A 6,415-nucleotide genomic window follows, 5' to 3' on the forward strand; every position below is an offset into this window, starting at 1 on the left:
CAGAAGGAACACAGCGCTGGGTGCAATTAGGGTAATTAATGTGGAAATCTGGAGGAAACCCAGCCCCTCTTGGCACACTTGACCAGTGAAGTGTGTTAAAGTTAGGTGTTAAAGTCTGGCTTCTCTGCGGACGGAGGAACCGTCTCCGCTACCTCGCCCAAAAGCAGCAGAAATGTTCAAGAGACGTTGGAAAGGTTTTAAGAATAACAGAGTTGGAAGGGACCTTGGAGGTCTTCTAGTCCAACCCCCTGCTTAGGCAGGAAACCCGACACCACTTCAGACAAATGGTTACCCAACATCTTCTTAAAAACTTCCAGTGTTGGAGGATTTACAACTTCTGTGGCCAGTTGTTCCACTGATTAATTGTTCTCACTGTCAGGAAGTTTCTCCTTAGTTCTAAGTTGCTTCTCTCCTTGATTAGTTTCCACCCTTTGCTTCTTCTCCTACCCTCAGGTGCTTTGGAGAATAGCTTGACTCCCTCTTCTTTGGGGCAGCCCCTGAGGTATTGGAAGACTGCTATCATGTCTCCCCTAGTCCTTCTCTTCATTAAACTAGACATATCCAGTTCCTGCAACCGTTCTTCGTATGATTTAGCCTCCAGTCCCCTCCTCATCTTCGTTGCTCTTCTCTGCACTCTTTCCAGAGTCTCCACATCTTTTTTACAAAATGGCGTCCAAAATTGGATGCAGGATTCCAAGTGTGGCCTGACCAAGGCCTTATGAAGTGGTCTTAACCCTTCACGTGATCTTGATTCTGTCCCTCTGTTGATGCAGCCTAGAACTGTGTTGGCTTTTTTGGCAGCTGCTGCACACGGCTGGCTCCTATCTAAATGGTTGTCCACTAGGACTCCAAGATCCCTCTCGCAGTTACTACTATTGAGCAAGGTACCACATATATTGCACATCTGTATTTGGTTTCCCTTGCCTAAATGTAGAACCTTCCTTTTTTCACCATTGATCATATTTTCACCAAGGGCAGCTTTTCCTTCTGGTGCACCATCTCCTCTTCGCAGAGACATCCAGGGAGCATCTGGAGGGCACTCTACACTCCCATTGATTGATTGATTAGAGTTTTTTAATCCGGCTATTACTTTATAAGTAATACAAGGTGGCAAATTGCATAATATTCCTTCCTCTTTTTCCCCACAACAACCCTGTGAGGTGGGATATGCTGAGAGACAGAGGGACTGGCTCTAAGTCTCCCAACTGGGTCTTACACCTCCTCAGACAGGACTAGAATTCACTGTCTCCTGATGATTGACCCAAAGTCACCCAGCCAGCTTTCACACCTAAGGCAGGACTAGAACTCACCGTCTCCTGGTGATTGGCCCAAAGTTATCCAGCCAGCTTTCACACCTAAGGAAGGACTAGAATTCACTGTCTCCTTGTGATTGGCCCAAAGTCACCAGCCAGCTTTCACACCTAAGGGAGGACTAGAATTCATTGTCTCCTGGTGATTGCCCAGTCACCAGCCAGGTTTCACACCTAAGGCAGGACTAGAACTCACCGTCTCCTGGTGATGGGCCCAAAGTCACCCAGCTACCTTTCACACCTAAGGGAGGACTAGAACTCACTGTCTCCTGGTGATTGGCCCAAAGTCACGCAGCCAGCTTCCACACCTAAGGCAGAACTAGAACTCACCGTCTCCTGGAGATTGGCTAAAAGTTTCCCGGCCAACTTCCATGCATAAGGCAGAACTAGAACTCACTGTCTCTCGATCTCTAGCCCAGCGCCTTAACTACAAAACCAAACTCTTATACCCTGTGGGGATACGTCACCGGAAGCACATTTAAGGAACGGCTTCTGGGTTAGAGTCTTCTGTTGGGCCAGCTCTCCATTTTTCTAATGCTTCTTTCCACCGTATTGTCAGAATCCTCAAAATATTTAAAACATTTGAATGCTCATTTTAGAGCCTGCCTTATTATGGGAACAGCAGAAATCTTGAAGCTGAGTTTTCACCAAGAGTAGCTTTCAGCCACAAGGAATTTTTTTTTAATAAACACTTTATTAAACTTTTATTACATTAAAAACATAAAAAAATATTTCACTCAACAACAGCTACAGTAATGGTGGTGTTTTTCTTGTGACAATAATTCGTGCATTATTTACAAAAATTAAATTGTGCGTATTTACATTCTTATTTTATCTATTACTTGTACTTAATAACTATCTATCTTCAATCTATCTCCGTTCTATCCAGTTATACCACCACTGTTCCCACACATTGTAAAATATCGATGTCTCTTTATCTTTTAAACTCAGCGTTAATTTGTCCATTTCTGCACAATTCAGAAACCATAAACTAACAAAATCAGCAGCATATAAAGAAAACGCATATATGAAAATGTTCTACAGGTTAGCACTTACCCCCTTCGAGATTAGCGAAAATGTACCCTAAAACGAGCCCCATATGTTGGAAATGTAAAAAGAAGGAGGGAACATACTACCATATGTGGTGGCCCTGTCCTGAGGCTCAAAAATATTGGCTAAAAATTAAAGATTGGCTACAGGAAATTACTAATGAACAATTAGACTTAGAACTGGAACTCTTCCTATTGGGGATCTTAAAAAAAAAATATATGTGAAGGGCACAAAATATTCAGTACTACACATATTAACCGCTGCCAGGATTGCCTATGATCAATGTTGGAAACAGCCATGTACACCCGCAGGGAAACTGGTCACACAAGGAAATTTAAACGGGTTGTCCGGTTTCTCCATTTCGAGGAATCCAGAGGTGTTGGATGAGAGGCCAGGCCTTCCATTCTGCAGACGGCCATAAACAGAATTGTGCAAGGAGAGGCAGGGCATTGGCACACCCAACCAACGCTTAGACATAACTAAAGAAAAACACACACACACACACACAAATGAAACCTTTGGCATATTTATTTTCTTCTTTGAAAAACCTTTCAGAAGAAAATTCTCCGAAATTATTTTCTAAGAAGTTATTCTTACAAAAATAAATAGGAGTGGTCCTTGACTTACCATCATTCGTTTAGTGACCAAAGTTACCACAGCACTAAAAAAAAGGGGGGGACTTATGACCACTTTTCGCACTTAACACTAGTCACGTGATCAAAATTTGGACGCTTGGTCATTGGTTATTTATTTATTTATTTATTGGTTCGATTTATATGCCACCCTTTCTCCGGAGACTCAGGGCGGCTTACAATGCGTTAAGCAATAGCCTTCATCCTTTTGTATATACCTGCTTAGTAGTGCTTTCGCCCCCCCCAAGTGGTGTTCTTTTTTATACAAAGTCAGCTTATTGCCCCCACAAACCGGGTCCTCATTTTACCTACCTCGGAAGGATGGAACGCTGAGTCAACCTTGAGCCTGGTGAGAATTGAACTCGCAGTAATTGCAGGCAGCTGGTGCTACTTAACAGTGTTTTAGTCCACTGCGCCACCAAGACGCCACTTACTGTGTCCCGGGGTCACGTGATGAGGCAAAACTGACTTAATAACTATCTCATTTAGCAACAGAATTTTTTGGGCTCAATTGGGGTCGTAAGTCGAGTACTACCTGTACTGTAAAAGCAAGAGGAGAATGGGGTGCATACTGAGCTGTGGGATCCCCCAGCCTCTGTCCCTTGCACCCCTTGGAAAAAGACACTGGAGGGACGAACTAACAGCTAGTAAATCTTCACCCCACTGTGAAGTTTCAGATCACTTCAGACAAATGGTTATCCAATATCTTTTTAAAAACTTCCAGTGTTGGAGCATTCACAACTTCTGGTGGCAAGTTGTTCCACTGGTTAATTGTTCTCACTGTCAGGAAATTTCTCCTTAGTTCTAAGTTGCTTCTCTCCTTGATTAGTTTCCATCCATTGCTTCTTGTCCTGCCCTCAGGTGCTTTGGAGACTAGGTTGACTCCCTCTTCTTTGGGGCAGCCCCACAAATATTGGAAGACTGTTATCATGTCACCCCTAGTCCTTCTCTTCATTAAACTAGACATATCCAGTTCCTGCAACCGTTCTTCATACATTTTAGCCTCCAGCCCCCTAATCCTCTTGGTTGCTCTTATCTGCACTCTTTCTAGAGTCTCAACATCTGGTGATGTCTTTGTGGTGGGAAGCTGTCCTACGGATGATGCATGGAGAAGGGAAGGTTGATTAATTGTTCTCACCGGGGAAATTTCTCCTTAGTTCTAGGTTGATTCTCTCCTTGATAATCGTCCCAAAGGTGCTTTTTCAAGAAGCTTTCTGGTTTTTTCTTTGAAGACATTTCACTTCTCTTCCAAGAAGCTTCTTCAGCTCTGACTGGATGGTGGGGAATGGAAGGATAGAAATTCAATGCAAGGAATATAAATCCTTCCAACCTCCACCATCCAGGCAGAGCTGGCTGAAGAAGCTTCTTGGATGAGAAGCAGTGGTTGAATTCAAATTTTTTTTACTACCAGTTCCGTGGGCATGCAAAATCCCCATTCCCACCCCACTCCTGGGGGAAGGATACTGCAAAATCCCCATTCCCTCCCCACTCCTGGGGGAAGGATACTGCAAAATCCCCATTCCCACCTCACTCCTGGGGGAAGGATACTGCAAAATCCCCACTCCTGGGGCCAGCCAGAGATAGTATTTGCCGGTTCTCCGAACTATTAAAAATTTCTGCTACTGGTTTTCCAGAACCTGTCAGAACCTGCTGGATTTCACCCCTGAGGAGAAGCGAAACGTCTTTAAAAAAATAAATAAATAAGAAAGTCCAGTTGCCTCTTGAAAAAAGGACCTTTGGGACAATTATCAAGGAGAAAAACTAAGGAGAAATTTCCAGATGGCGAGAACAATTAATCAACCTTCCCTTCTCCACGCACCATCCGTAGGACAGCTTCCCACCACAAGGACATCGCCAGATAAGGAACTAATACTCTTACCCGAGCGTGTAAATTGCACTAATGTACAGATTAGCTAGTTTATAACCTCCTTCTTTGATGGAGAACAATGATTGCGGTCAACTTCTAACTCTTGTGGTGATCGGATAAGAAGCCGATTGCGCTCACATCACAAAGTCTGAAGGTTGATTAATGTGACTGACAATCCCTGGGCAACAGGCTGATTTTTACAGATTGGAAGAAAGAGCTAAACGTGGTAACAGGAACACAGTTGGAAGGGACCTTGGAGATCATCTAGTCCAACCCCCTGCTCACGCAGGAGAATTATACAAGGGATTTGAACCGCCAAACTGCCAACCTTTTTGATCGACAAGCTCAGCGTCTTAGCCACTGAGCCACCTAGCCAGGCTAGGTGGGAGGGTGGGAGGGAGAGGCCCCCACCCCACCCCAAAGTAACGGAGGAGCCAAAGTCACAACAGCGGGAAATCCAGAAACCAAAACTCATTTCTTCCATAAAACACCCTCTTCCATATGTAATGAGATACAAATAGTCCTTGATTTACAAGTAGTGGCCCAAATTGTGGAAACCTTTTGGGGAAAGTGTATTTTCTAAAACTAGCTAAAAACACGACTTTTTTTTTTTTGAAGGAGTACTGTAATATTATATATCAATGGAAAGATAATTTAATCAAGAATGTAATGCAAGAATGTAACAAAATCCCAATGGATTTATATACCGCTTTACAGTGCTTTCCAGCCCTCTCTAAGCAGTTTACAGCCTCAGCCTCTGGCCCCCAACAATCTGGGTCCTCATTTTACAGACCTCGGAAGGACGGAAGGCTGAATCAACCTTGGGCCTGGTGAAATTCGAACTCTTGGCTGTGGGCAGAGTTTGTCAGGAATTCTGCATTCTAAACACTGTGACAACACAGCTCCCTCCCTCCCTCCCTCCCTCCCTCCCTCCCTTCCTTCCTTCCTTCCTTCCTTCCTTCCTTCCTTCCTTCCTTCCCAATAGACTTATATACCACTTCACACTGCTTTACAGCCCTCTCTAAGCGGTTTACAGAGTCATCATCTTGCCCCCAACAATCTGGGTCCTCGTTTTACTGACCTCAGAAGGACGGAAGGCTGAATCAACCTTGAGCCGGTCAGGATCGAACTGCTGGCTGTGGGCACAGTCAACCTGCAATCCTGCATTCTAACCACTGTGCCACCATGGCTCCTTCCTTCCTTCCTTCCTTCCTTCCTTCCTTCCTTCCTTCCTTCCTTCCTTCCTTCCTTCCTTCCTTCCTTCCCTCCCTCCCTCCCTCCCTCCCTCCCTCCCTCTTCTTCTCACTCAACTTCCTTCCTTCCTGCCTGCCTACCTGCCTGCCTGCCTTCCCTTCCAATAGACTTATATACCGCTTTACAGTGCTTTTACAGCTCTCTCTAAGCGGTTTACAGAGTCAGCCTCTTGCCCCCAACCATCTGGATCCCCATTTTACCAACCTCAGGAAGGCTGAGTCAACCTTGAGCCGGTGAGGATCGAACTGCTGGCTGTGGGCAGAATCAATCTGCAATGCTGCATTCTAACCACTGAGCCACCA

This window comes from Pantherophis guttatus, chromosome 5 (genome assembly GCF_059756535.1).
Source record: "Pantherophis guttatus breed Tessera chromosome 5, ASM5975653v1, whole genome shotgun sequence".
NCBI classification, from domain to species: domain Eukaryota; kingdom Metazoa; phylum Chordata; class Lepidosauria; order Squamata; family Colubridae; genus Pantherophis; species Pantherophis guttatus.